Source organism: Branchiostoma floridae, chromosome 1, assembly GCF_000003815.2.
Source record: "Branchiostoma floridae strain S238N-H82 chromosome 1, Bfl_VNyyK, whole genome shotgun sequence".
NCBI classification, from domain to species: domain Eukaryota; kingdom Metazoa; phylum Chordata; class Leptocardii; order Amphioxiformes; family Branchiostomatidae; genus Branchiostoma; species Branchiostoma floridae.
In genome coordinates this window covers 31,516,622-31,531,303 of record NC_049979.1, presented here as the reverse complement: position 1 = coordinate 31,531,303, position 14,682 = coordinate 31,516,622, and the positions used below count along the sequence as shown (strand labels likewise).

Genomic DNA, 14,682 nt, shown 5'->3' with positions numbered 1-14,682 from the left:
GATCGACTAGTGAGGAGTTATAGTAAATGTTGCAGGAGTCGAAAAGAAATGATAGCTTAACTTTAAACGTCCGCCGTTTCCTTTGAATCTAAATGTAATGTGATTGGGTTAGGTTAGTAACACATACCCCCTCCATTCATTTCATTTTTAACTGTCAATAAACGTGGTTGTATACTTGTACATTTCATTTTAGTCCACTTTTGACAGCAGTGGGCACTGTTTTTTTTTTTAAGTATCTAAGGATAAGCTAGTAACACACACCCTCCCGTCACCCCCCGTACTATCAGTGATAATGCTAGGCTAGTAACACACACACACCCGCCACCCCCGTACTATCAGTGATAAGTCTAAGCTAGTAACACACACACTCCCGTCACCACCGTGCTATCAGATATTTTGACTGAACATTGTAGACTAGTTACACATTGTATAAACTTGTTCAGCGTCGTAAAATTGTTAAATAGGTGCGTTGTTTAATGTCAGTTTCCTGTTGTAAGCCGACAAAGGAGGCGACTACCAAAGAGACCGTTTTCAAAAAGTACCTAATATATAACCTAAACTTAAGCTTTTCTGTACCAGTATATATAATTTACAATTAGTATGTTATGGTAAGTTAGTGTGGCAGTACCGTTATAGATCGTTAAATTAGTTCAGCATCGTAAATGTGCAAAGCAGGACGGTGCTTCAGGGTTCACTGTTGTAAATTTATGATGTAGAAGACAGGAAATCTGTTAATCGAGTGAAGAGATCACTGCACGCATTTAAGTTTAAAACATACATTAAAAGCTATATTATTGATCCTGTGCTTTCCTGTGATCAAGATGTAAAGAAAAATGACAAGAACCCACCTTGTAAAACAGCTAAATATTCCAAACATCTGAGGATCGAGTAGCAGTGTGCTACGTGGCGATGTACTGACAAACTACTTTGTGTGACGGTTGGTGGCCTTTAACTTTTCTGTGACGCTTCCTTATGCAGACAATGGTGTCATTATGAAGTTACACCACGCCCAGTCATCTGATCTTAAATCATAATCTAATGGCTAATTTCTGTGACTTAAGCTGTCAAATTTCTTCGTATTTAGACACTTCAACAAATAATAATTATGAACATTAACTTCCCAATAACACAACAGCAGTAAGTTTAATTCAGCCATTTTTAGGCGAAAATGTCTAAATGTAAGGCTGGGTCACCGGGTCATGTGTTGATTCATCCATGCAAACAGCTCGGTGCACATTGACATTTCACGATAACATCGGTCACCAACAGAGCGCTGCATTGCGTAATGACCTGTAAAGTGTTTTCTCCTAACAATGAGTGAAAGTTTATGTGTTGATCATGAGGAAAGGGATATATGGCACAAGAAGTTCTTTATGGGCAAATTTACTTTGCACAAAATGTTACTCTTTATTCATAGAAAAATAAGATGTGTAAAGGAACCTCCTAAGTGATGATGAAGGTGACGCTATTGATTGACATACCGCACACTGTCACCTGAGCCCGGCACATCAACATAATGTTTGTCACAAATCTTGTTACGTGATGGTGTGAAATAGCGTCCCATTTAATCACCAGGAATCCTTATAGGTAGACCAGTGATGTTTCTTTTGGTCATCCTCACATGCACACCTTCCCAAGCTGACCCGGTTGAGGTCGGGGCTGCTGGAAGACCATTCTGTCCTCAGTACTGCTATTCCTTCACCCGTAAATAAACCACAATTGTCATCTTGCCTGTAGAATGGCACACCGTCTGATATTGCTTGGGTAAGGGATTGTGACTGGAGTGAGAATGTCGCCAGGTTTCTATGGATAGCACTCATTTTTTTTTTCATCTTGTAATTTTATCCAACATAATTCATCTATTTGTATACCTTTAAGCAAAGGGTTCACCTCCTCCATAGTTGGACTCGGTTATCGAAAAATGAATGGTAACTCTGCTTTGGGAATGATGATGATGATGAACTCTACTCTAACATATGAACATCATTTTCCTCCAAACACATTCCATTCAAGATGCGAATGGCACAATCGCAAACCGCACTTCGCTGAATATTTTATACTATAGCTTGGGAATTTTAAACCCGCACACTTGAACAGGTACTTGAACAGGACCGGTGTTAGTTCAATGAGTATACAATGCTAATGATTTGGGTATAAAATATTGTAATTGATTTTAAAAAAAAAGCTTGTGCACTTTGTAATTGAACCAATTTCCTAACGCCACCCTGTTTTAAATTAGCACCTAGCTTTGTTGAGGGATGTGATTTGGATGGAGAGTTAAAGCTGGAAGTTACACCGTAACAGCACCTGATAAATTCGGCTAGTGTAAACTGTCTAGGCTTTAGTCCCTTACCATTACCATTTCGTTCCGATGGGTGCTGGGCTGGGCTAAGACACCGTATCAACATATTCAATGCACGTTCGTATGCAAAAAATGGATGAACGATTTCAGTTTTGTTGTACATATGATTAAAAAAGTCAAACCGGAAGGATAAATAAGTAAAGACTGGTAGGGAAACAGCCTGGCAGAGAATTATTGCTGCAGCAGTATGTCATGTTCTCAGTGCTTCTATTTTAGACACACAGCTTTTAACATAACACGAGACATAACATAGCCCGGATTTCTTTACTGATCTTCCTCTGAATGATTACGCCGTTTTGTTTGGTACTGGCAAAGCTGAGTAGAAAGGTGAACAATCCAATGGTATCCGGAGAGCCGTCCTTTTCATTTGAAATATACAGTAACATATTCATCCCATGTTTTGTTTGTTTTTCTAAAAAAAACAAATATAACCACTGCGGATTGGCGGACCGTGTCGCTAAATAATCAAACTATAAGCATTCAGTATAGCTGATGTAGTGCGCTAGATACAGCCCACCTCGCGAGACACAATCCCAATTTTACCGTCAAAAAACAAGCTTATATATCATGCATAGAGTGTCATTTCTTTTAAAAGTTTAACTCATATTTTAAACCAACAAATTGCAAAGCCCATTGACTACCGAGCCACATAATCGGGTGATACTGTCATATTAACGTGTCACAGCGTTTATGAAAAATTTTGAATTTCTGGTACCCAGCTTATCCTAGCAAAATCCTACCCACCCTGGCTTTTTTGGCCGGCATCTGGCTAAGGGTAAAACCTTTCGAGTTTAAGTCCAAATCAGTCTTAATCAGTCGGTGTAAGAGAGTGTTCTGAACACTGTAATTCTTTTTCTCTTTTTTAAAACATACTTGTGCTTGCAAAAGTATATGTATAATAACAATATGATGTTGGAAAAATTGACTGATGTATAGGGTTTTACATTGCACAAAGTATTACCCATTTCTTTCGTACTTTAGGACCAGTAAAAAGTCAAAATAAGACAATATGCTTACATTAAATATTTATTGGTAGCAATGCAAGTGTAATCATATTGTTAGTTTTCGTTTGAACGGATCTGAATATCTAAAACATTATCAGCTGCATACTTAAGTTTTGCAGGTACACTACAAATAATCAGCATGACTGTGTGCAGATGAAGATATAGAAATGACAAGTATAGACAGGTATGAGGTTATTCAAGTATAATTCTTGCTATTTCAAGGCCTTCCTGTTTTTAAGTGTCCACATAGCATGAGTAATTGCCAAATTTCCTCTTAAATATACATTAGGATGAAACAATGGAAAGATAGGTTTTTTTATTTGTTAAAATTCAAGATCAAAATCGCAATGAAAGAAGAGACAAAACATATGATTGCAAACTTATGCGTGTCCTTCCCCGTTAGAAACTAAATGCACAAGTAAGTAACTAGGGATGGAATGGTACTTATAGTAACAGCTAGGAGTAAAATATACCTTAGTTTACAGTACAAAAGATATAAATACAAAGAAATGTAACAAAATGAAATAAAGGCTTGACTAGTTCGGCCTTTGTATTTTAAAAACTGTCATTGGAAAGATAACATGTTTTAAGAGACACTACAGCTGTCGGGTTGAAAGCTATTCTGTGCCAAATGTAAATGAGTCTTTGGATATTTAAGACGCAAATGATGTTGTTGTTGTTGTTTCCTTCAAATTTGTTATCATGTCCTGCAACTTGTCTCGAAGGAAAAGAAACATATTGGGATATGTCCGAGTCATATGAATTTTCATAAGAATAAGAGTAGAACACAAGTCTACAGTTATGAGAGTGGTAACATACCGCAAGCAGTCAAAGTGAATTTATATCAAAAAATTTCAGAACCAGCATGAAATATATATATCACTCAAAGGCCGGACGCTATATTCCTTCTTATGATTAGACAGCTTACGTGAAAAGGATACTTCTAACCAGGGTTGTATAAACTTCTTAACACATGTTGACCCCTGTCAAAACATGTCGCATATAACCAAGTTTGAGTCTAATAAATCCAAATATAGAGTTTTTCTCGGGTTGTAATGATCGTGTCTGTAACTTGAACTATTCTCCAATCACAGATCTCTAGAAAACTGCATGGCATCACTCTGTAAGGTATCATATCCACATAGGATAAAATCGGTTCTTCACTAAAATCGCAAAGGAACCTTCCACATCTGATATAAACAACAGATCTCTGTAAGGGACGCCGGGAGCGAGGCGCCAATTATCCAGCCCATGTGTGACCTAAGGTCAGCTGCGTGACGTTTTCACTGAGACAATGTAATATATCATGTACATCTTGGAGGTATACTAACCATTCATGTCACAAGTTAGGAACATGTAGTGGCTATCATTTCCGTACTTTGTCCTTACTGATTACAAATTCAGTTGGAGTGAGCTGAGCTATGGGACTAAGATGAAAGTCTGAAGTAATTCACAAAAGACAGCACATCTATCATCATTACTAGGACGATAAATCAAAGAAGAGGCATTTCGTGCGACAAACGCTTTAACGTTTAGATAAGGGTCAATACTTGGGTCACACGGAATGCTTGAATAAGGGGTCGATTGTGTTGATTCGTGTTTTGTCGGAGGTTCCGCAGACATCATATCGGCGTCACTGGGCCCACTTAGCCGTGTTGTCTGTAATGAACTGTGAAAAATGGATAGGAAGGTTTGAAATTACATTACGAACAGCCATATTTTCCAACGTAAGAACAGCTAGATAGTGTTAGAAATGAAAGACACTCGTGATAAAATTCTTCAGTTATGTCTAAGAGACTATCATAACAAATGTACCATATGCAAAATATCATAGAGAAGTAAGGTAGATTACCTAAGTAAAGGTAACAGAATATTCAAAATCAAAACAAATGTACCACAATGAATATATGAGAAAAGGGTAGAGGTAGCATGTAACAGAAAATACAAACAAATCACATTTAAAACATGCAAAATATCAAACAAAAGTGTGGAAGAATCACCACGTTTAAACTAACATATATATAACTACAGACAAGATATATAAGGGAGGTAAGCTCGTGTGTCAATTTCATTGAACAGAATACCCAAACAACAATATCACATGCAAGAAAAAGAATTTTGGTAGAAATACCAACTACAGTCTTGAAGAATATTCAAAGTAAACAACTATGTAAAGAACATGTTGATAAATGATAGAGAGGTATGGTAAAATTTACCACATGCAAGATAGAAAATAATTAGGTATACTTATTTCTTACGGAATATACCCCATAAATGCACTTATTCATATCTACGAAAGATCACTGTTGTAAAAGTACCGAATTTAAGCCTTTAGAATATAAAGATTGGATCGCGTGGCCTAGCGGTAGCGTGGTTGGCTGAGGTGTTTGGCTTAGGACCGAGAGGTCCTGAGTTTGAATCATTCTGTGTCACTTGTGCCCTTGGGAAATACACTTACGCGTTTTTTTCTCACTTCACTCAGGTGAAAATGAGTACCTGACTTCAGTTTGGGCCACCCTTCGAATAGGACGTTAAATGGAGGTACCGTGTTTGGGGAGAGCCATACCTTTCTAAAACAAGAGTAGGGGCATGCTCCGGTGTGCGATTGTGAAAATTTTACAGCAGGTATGTAGGCTATAGAGTCTTGTAGGCATGTTGAACGAAAGTGTACATCAAATGGTACTCTTATACCTATAGTTTACTGCCATGGAACTTTACTTGTATTTCAAATATGACGTAAACGAAATAATTACATCACATTAGGACAGTGCTAGTGTTGTGTTCACTACAACAGACGAGACGCCTGTCGCCCAGCAGGAGCACTGTTTACAGATGTGATAATGGAGTCTCCGCGTACGCAATATGTGTATAAATATCGTCCACAATTTTATACTAGCATGTGTGTGAAATATTTGGAATAAATAGACAAAGAACCACACATTGTAGTAGTTTTATGAAAATAGATTCGGGCACTTTTTCCCATTCAAAACATAAATTTAGTACTTGCACAGTTGTTGTTGTCTTATAAAAAACACGAATGCTAAGAAACTAATACAAGTGACTAGTTTTTCTACAGTCCAGTCAGAAAAGACAGATACATGTAGTACATTTGTCAATATATTGGGGGGGGGGGGGGGCTAAGTCCTAGGAATATGTACAATCTGTTACAACACTATGATTACACACTGAGTAGTCTAAAAATAGGCAAGGTTTATTCAAAAACTACATTGGCTGTCAGTCTAATATGGTACGTCCGTTCTTCGAAATCCTTTTCAAAGACATTAAAGAGGTTAGTTATATACAAGTGTGACAAGTGTGGGTCTTTTCAATGCCAAATTCAAGTTTTGAAGATTGCCAATTTAGCCACTGTAACAGTAAATGTTCTATTTTTACGGTCTTTAGAAGTTATTAAATGATTAATTCTTTCAAAATTTCCTGACCAGTAATTTTTATATTAGGCATAGGTGCATATGTGTTAACTTATTCCCAGAAGATACACAGTCTTTCACATCTAAAGAACATATGTTCATAATCATCTGTGCTTCAACTGCTACAAAGTGTACATGTTGTATCATATATATATATCATATATACAGTTTCACCTTTGATACATAATTTGTACAGATTGTGCGCACATGGTAATATCCAGGGTAATAGTTTGTAGTATAAGTCAGATAACTTCGTGTCTTTACAGTCTGTGGGCTTAATAATCTAAATGTATTTTCCCATACCAGCGTTTCAGTTGGAGATATGCAGCAGATTGGTTACTGTACAATAATTTGCAGGTGTTCTTGCTTTTGATTTGTTTTCTTGTTTTACCATCAGGTATACATTGGGTAAGTCAGTCACGCTCTAATCTTTGTTACGGAATTGGGTCTATATGGTTTCTTATTGCTTTTTTTTCACGTAAGAGGTAGAGCTTGAAACAGAGTTATGAATTCCATAATACCATTTGGTCTTGTGTTTAGGTTAAGCTGAGGGTAGTGTTTTAGACAAATGAACCTGTCTACGGAAAAAATGTCTTTTGTTAAAAGTATGCCTTTTTTATCCAGATTGGAAAGAATATTGTTTTACCTTGTGACGTTACATTTTTGTTGCACCATATGATTTCTTACATTATGTCATTTACACTAGAGGGTTTGGTCTTACCTCCTCCACAATCAGCGTGGAAGGATGATTTTATCTGTTTATAAAATTTGGGGATTTTTATCAGAAGTGAAATTCATATCTAACCGTAATTTGTCCGAACCAAGGGGATTTTTATACGTTAAAGCTATTGCCATCCATTAGACATTGTCATTCGTTACTAATCTTTGTATCCAGGAGGCAAGTAAGGATTGATTTTGGTGGTCCACGTTTGTTAGACCTGGTCCTCCCAAAGCAATAGGTTGGCTAACAGCATCTGTTTTAATCGCATCCTTTTTACCGTTTCACAAGAAAGTAAACATTTCTTTCTTTACATTATCTACCACCCGAGGCTGGGTAACATAGACATGTTGTAGATTATTTGTCCAAGGGTAAGGGATTTGAAGACAGTAACTTTTCAAAATAGAGTTAGGTTTCTATCTTTCCAGATTTAAAGTGTGATTTTTAGTCGTTTTTTTTTTCTTTTTCTACCATTTTAGCAGTTCACATTCATGGTGTAGGGATGACTTACAGACGTTTATGCCCGAGGATTGTATTGGCAAAACGTTAGCAGCTAAAGCTGTAAGGCTTCTATTCTCCGCAGACCTCCAGAACACTGTTAGTAAACATGAATGACGGTATTGTAGCCTAATTCACATGCTTACGATTCGCTTCGTGTCCTGTACACAAAGGACTCACATAAAAACACTATGAAAACAGACCTATAGCCGACGATATGCTAATAAATCAGAATAGGTGTCACATTAAGTCAGCGTGATATTTTGCTCGTAGACCATTTCTGAGCAATTGGACAGGGCAATGGGCCGAAAAACTCGTGGTGGAAAGCCAGAGTAGGGAAGGGGGATGCGGTATGTGTTTGTGTGTGTGTGTGTGTGTGTGTGTGTGTGTGTGTGTGTGTGTGTGTGTGTGTGTGTGTGTTCTTTACACCTTAAAGGCCAGTAGCACACTGTGAGTAGTATTGATCAACCTCGGCAAGGTCGCCCGTGTCAGGCAGTCTGATGATAAATGACCCAAAAGACCTAGTGACCCCGGGGTCATCACTGACGATGTGTCCTTGTCGCAATGTTAGAGTCTATTTTAGAAAAGTTCGTTAAATTAAGATACCGATGATATCTGCAGATGTCAACAAGTGACTGACTTAATATTTGTCGACAGTTTCTAGTAGTGAAGCAACTGAACGTATGACATAACTATTATACAGAATCCTATCTGATCCTCTTATTAATGACCAGCCGGTGCACTTCTTTAAATGCAGCACAGATTTATTACAAATTACTAATCGATCGTGCCATTTTTACCTCAGAATGTATTAGGTAAACCAGAAGGCAGAAAGAAAAAGGTGACTGTAAAGTTGCTGTAAGTAGACAACCGACCAATCCTGCCCAGAAAGTTTGTCAGACCCGACACCCATACCACAGCGGGATTTGATTTCCTTTAAAATATCATTATCTAGAACTAGTAGCTTATTAAACGTCAGACCAGTGAGTTTCGACAAATATGACACATAAACGTTTTCTCAACCCAAAACTGCTTTCCTCACTCTAAGGTAAATCACTCCCATTCTCAGCCACTTTCAATATTAAAAACGTACTGCTTGGTGGATCCTTTATTTTTACCTCTACTACAAAACTTAACATTATGTGCTTAACTTAACACTTCATTGTCCAAACTGGAAGTTTATCACTTTCATGTACCACAGAGCTACTGTATCCATGTCTACCCAGGAACGCCTGCATAAAGTAACGGGGTGACATGATTTGCGCTTTTAAAAACTATGCCCCTTGATTGATGTTTACTGAATACCTAATGGAAATAATGATTGTTTAGAGTGAGAATTATTCCATAATGCAATGTTAATTTGCTTATACGGATATCATCCGGGATTGCATCTATTTTCAACCGTTCCCAGAGATAACAAGCTTTCAACCATACTGTACATAATACAAAGCAGCTGTGAAACGAGCAAATATATATCATAGATCACAAAATGATACTAATGCCATATCAAGCCGGAATGTCATTTCAACGATAAAAGAATAAGATGTAAAAGAACAAAAGTAAAGACTGTATATTCACTTGTTAAACCTTGCTTACCTTTTAGATTTCATAATAAACTTTCTTTGCATTTTTTTTTCAATTCGCAAGCTCACATCAGTTTTGTAATCTTTTTATCGAGTTTTTCAAGTTTTGAAATTCCCAGAGGATGCTATGCTCGTCTATATAATCATATCAAGATTTCCTAACGTAGAAAGTCTACAAAAACCCGGTGACCTTAAATTTTCCGTTCACGATCAAATTAAAGTCTCTTGAAACGAAAAACCTTAGCAGTCAGAAAAAAAATTAACATGGTTATAGCAGCCATGTTGAGGACAAATAAATGATTTGACTTAACTTGACCTAACAAAAATGTTAAACAATATTCGGCTTCCATCCACTGAAATCTGACTGACGACATTTGTACCACCATAAAAGCACCATGATACTAGGTCGTAATGTTTGGCCATACTCTGCGAAGAATTTGTCTAAGTTACGTGCTGCTCTTTTCTGCAGTTTATATGTGAATTTTGAACATTTAAAAATGTAAGTTTAAACATGTTAGAACTTATATGTGTTTTTAGGGATGTTAAAAATGTCACTTTGTTTAAAACGATTTAAGGATATGTACATGTTTCCACTGTTGTAAATTTTGTCATTGCCGTCACAACATTAGTAGGTGCAGATTTACAGATGGACACTGATTGTTCTGTGGGAAACTGACAGACATAACTTTCTGTACATGGTAGGGATATGTAAATTGACCATTCCTTAGCCCAGGATCCGAATAACAAAATATCTTGTCATGTTAAAACAAATGGTGCTGCAGCAGTTTAGAACCAAGTACAAATAATGTACGTTAGTACGTTAGTACTGTAAGTTAGATTTTTTTCTACAACGTTTGAATACGGCAAAAAACAGTAACGAAAGAAATATTAGAAATTGTTTAAAAACTTCTCACTTCAGATAGATGGCCGCAAAGGTTTCAAATGTTTGAATAAAAGGCATGGCAACAAACACAAACGGGTCGTGAAACTGACTCAATTTCTTCATGTTAGTTGAGCTCTTTTGTAACCCAACCATATTGTTTTACTGGGGTACTGTTTGGAGGATGCCATATCCTATCATTTCCTTCAGAGTTGATTTTCAAGTAGCCTTGAATATATATTTTTAATAGTATTTTTTTTGACTTGGTATTAAATTTTACTCAATCCCTCTAACTTTTGCCCACATAACCCAAGGTTCTGTTTGTTGATATTTATTTATTTCTATTTATTTCTGTTTTCTTTAAGCAGGGTAGACGCACTCAGTGCTTTGCGCACTGCTTTTCAGGCGTGCCCTGCACATACATACATAAAATAGCATAACAAGGAAACTGAACAATGAACAAACCAAAGAAACAAAATATACAATAAACAAATCAAAATCGTAACTCATTAATCAAAGTTTTTGCCGGGTCAGGAGGTCAGGGGTCAGCAGTGATTTCCGTTTCTTAGCAGTTTCTTGAACGACAGATCAGAACTGGCCACTTTAACCGTTGGCGGCAACTCGTTCCATGAAAATGCACCCCTGTACTCAAATTTCCTACGGCCAGATTCAAGTCTGACTTTCGGTAGTTGTAGCGATAAGTTTTAATTAAGCCTTGTTGCGTATGTGTGAGATGTTCTATTAAATATTTGTAAGTACTCTGGTATCTGCCGATGGATTGACTTGAAGACGGTTTGCAGGAGATGCATTTTCCGACGAGATGCCAGAGAATTCCAAACTAATGCAGACATATGGTCATTATCTACATGTGATCTACGTGACAGACCGAGCACAAGCCGTGCTGCACGGTTTTGGAGTTTCTGGAGATTGTCAGAGAGAGATTTCCCGCAGTTGCCCCATACAGTATCACAATAATCAATCTTAGGAAGAATCATACAGTTAAACAGCATGGAAAGTGTCTTAGGTGGTAAAATGGGTACTAAACGTCTTAGTTGTGGTGACTTCAAGTTTTCAAACGATGACGTAATGAGACTGTCCCGGTAGTATCACTGTCAGCACGACTGAACTTCTCTAAACCTTCATCAAAAGATATGAATACAAAGAAATATAACAAAATGAAATAAAGGCTTGACTAGTTCGGCCTTTGTATTTTAAAAACTGTCATTGGAAAGAGAACATATTTTAATTAAGAGACACTGCAGCTGTCGGGTTGAAAGCTATTCTGTGCCAAATGTAAATGAGTCTTTGGATATTTAAGACGCAAATGATGTTGTTGTTTTTTTTCCTTTAAATTTGTTATCATTTCCTGCAACTTGTCTCGAAGGAAAAGAAACATATCGAGATATGTCTGAGTCATATGAATTTTCCTAAGAATAAGAGTAGAACATAAGTCTACAGTTTTGAGAGAGGTAACATACCGCAAGTAGTCAAAGTGAATTTATATCAAAAATTTTCAAAACCAGCATCAAATATATATATATATTTCACTCAAATGCCGGACGCTACATACCTTCTTTAAGACTAGACAGCTTACGTGACAAGGATACTTCTAACCAGGGTTGTATAATTTTCTTAACACATGTTGACTCATGTAAAATCATGTCGTATAACCAACTGTGAGTCTTACAAATCCCAACATAGAGTTTTCTCTATTCTCCAATGACAGATCTCTAGAAAACTGCATAGTATCACTCTGTATGGTATCATATCCACGTGTACTAATACGGGATAAAATCGGTTCTCCACCATAAACACAAATGACCTTCCATATCTGATGTAAACAACAGATCTCTTGTAGGGACGCCTGGAGCGAGGCGCCAATTATCCAGCCCAAGTGTGACCTCAAGTCAGCCATGTGACGTTTTCACTGAGACAATCTAATATATTATGTACATCTGGGAGGTATACTAACCATTCATGTCATAAGTTAGGAACATGTAGTGATTACCATTTCCGAACTTAGTCCGCTGTTTACAAATTCAGTTAGGGCGAGCTGAGCTATGGGACTAAGATGAAAGGCTGAAGTAATTTACGAAAGACAGCACATCTATCATCATTACTAGGACGATAAATCAAAGAAGAGGCATTTCGTGCGACAAACGCTTTAGCGTTTAGATAAGGGTCAATACTTGGGTCACACTGAATGCTTGAATAAGCGGTCCATTGTCTTGATTCGTGCTTTGCCGGAGGTTCTGCATGCATCATATCGGCGTCACTGGGCCCACTTAGCCGTGTTGCCTGTAATGAACTGTGAAAATGGATAGGAAGGTTTTAAATCATATTACGAACAGCCATATTTCCCAACGTGAGAACGACTAGATAGTGTAAGAAATGGAACAGAATTGTGATATAATTCTTCAGTTATGTCTAAGAGAATAAATATAACAAAACAATTGTACCACATGTACAACATCATAGAGAAGTATGGTATATTACCTAAGTAAAGCTAACAGAATATTTAAAGCAAATGTACCACAATGAATATGTGAAAAGAGGTAGAGGATCCGTCTAACAGAAAATACAAAATAAAACATATTTTGTACATGCATGATATCAAACAAAAGTGTGGAAGAATCACCACATTTAAACTAACAGAATATTTTAAGTGTACTACAGGCAAGATATAGAAGGGAAGTAAGCTCGTGTATCAATTTAATTTAACAGAATACCCACACCAAAAAAATCACATGCAAGAAAAAGAAATGTGGTAGAAAAACCAACTACAGTCTAGAAGACTATTCAAAGTAAACAAATATGTAAACAACATGTTGATAAATGATAGAGAGGTACAGTCAAACCTGTCTATAGCGAATATGCTAATTGATTTACCACAAGAAATAAGTTACACATGGTTCTAGTACCCACTGATCTTTATTCACATAATACAGTACTGTACATGTACTGCAGTGATTTTTACACTATATGTATTAAGAAAACAAAATCTATAAAAAGTTTTAAATGTTCTACAGTTGATATTGTCTGAAGAGACCGGTATCGTCATATTTCTTTGATCTTTCATCTTGTATGCTTTAATACTTCGCCGTCCGTGTGTTCCCTCCCGCGTTCACGCGTCAGATTCCACCATTATGCTAATGTGGTACTCACGAGAAAAGTCTCGTCATTTTAGACCTATCTCTTAATAAATGTAAGAATAAAATCCACCATAGTCTGAAGTTCATATCATTTCGTCTTTGTTACAATTTATTTAGAAAGTTTTTGTGATGTAATTTAACCTTAGCGATAGTGTCTATTAGAACGTAACTTTAACACAATTTACCTCCGTAATATTGGTGTCGTCTATTGACCTTATATGACCTCGTTTTTCAGCGGGTATGGGTAGCACCAGTTTACGAAGTTTTGTTTTGAAAATGAGGTTTTAAATCCGGCGTAGGGTGACGATACGGCCGCTGTATATGGCCGAACGCGTGCCGAAACATAGATCAGCGGTCCGCGTGGCCGTAATCGGCAGTATTTTTGCACCTGCGGGACCGGAAATCGTGTGACCGTGGCCGCGTTGGACAGGTGGCCGCTAAGCCTATTTCTTAATCATTACGAATCCAAGGGACCGACAACAAGTGGCCACTATGGGCAGGTGGCCGGTATGCAAAGGTGGCCGCTAATACAGGTTTGACTGTATGGTAAAATGTACCACATGCAAGATAGAAAAAAAAAAGTTGGTATACCTATTTCTTACGGAATATACCCCACATATGCACTTATTCATATCTACGAAAGATCACTGTTGTAAAAGTACCGAATTTAAGCCTTTAGAATATAAAGATCGGATCGCGTGGCCTAGCGGTAGCGTGGTTGGCTGAGGTGTTTGGCTTAGGACCGAGAGGTCCCGAGTTTGAATCATGTTGTGTCACTTGTGCCCTTGGGAAATACACTTACACGGTTTTTTCTCACTTCACTCAGGTGAAAATGAGTACCTGACTTCAGTTAGGGCCACCCTTCGAATAGGACGTTAAATGGAGGTACCGTGTTTGCGGAGAGCCATACCTTTATAAAAAAAAAGAGTAGGGGCATGCCCCGATGTGCGATTGTGCAAACTTTACAGCAGGTATGTAGGCTATAGAGTATTGTAGGCATGTTGAATTTGGTAGCCTCAAAAGAAAAGAAAAAGAAAGTGTGCATCAAATGTACTCT

General features: G+C 37.3%; 1 long non-coding RNA gene across 1 annotated transcript in view; it reads right to left on the bottom strand.

The window, feature by feature from the left end:
• Nucleotides 1-3,388: 3,388 nt before the first annotated feature.
• Nucleotides 3,389-14,682, bottom strand: part of LOC118431094 — a 25,117-nt gene continuing 13,823 nt past the window's right edge. The window contains exons 2-3 of the long non-coding RNA XR_004832927.1: nt 12,663-12,781; nt 3,389-5,035 (exon numbers count right to left, since the gene is read on the bottom strand). This is a non-coding gene — a long non-coding RNA (uncharacterized LOC118431094). The remainder of the gene's footprint in view (nt 5,036-12,662; nt 12,782-14,682) is intronic.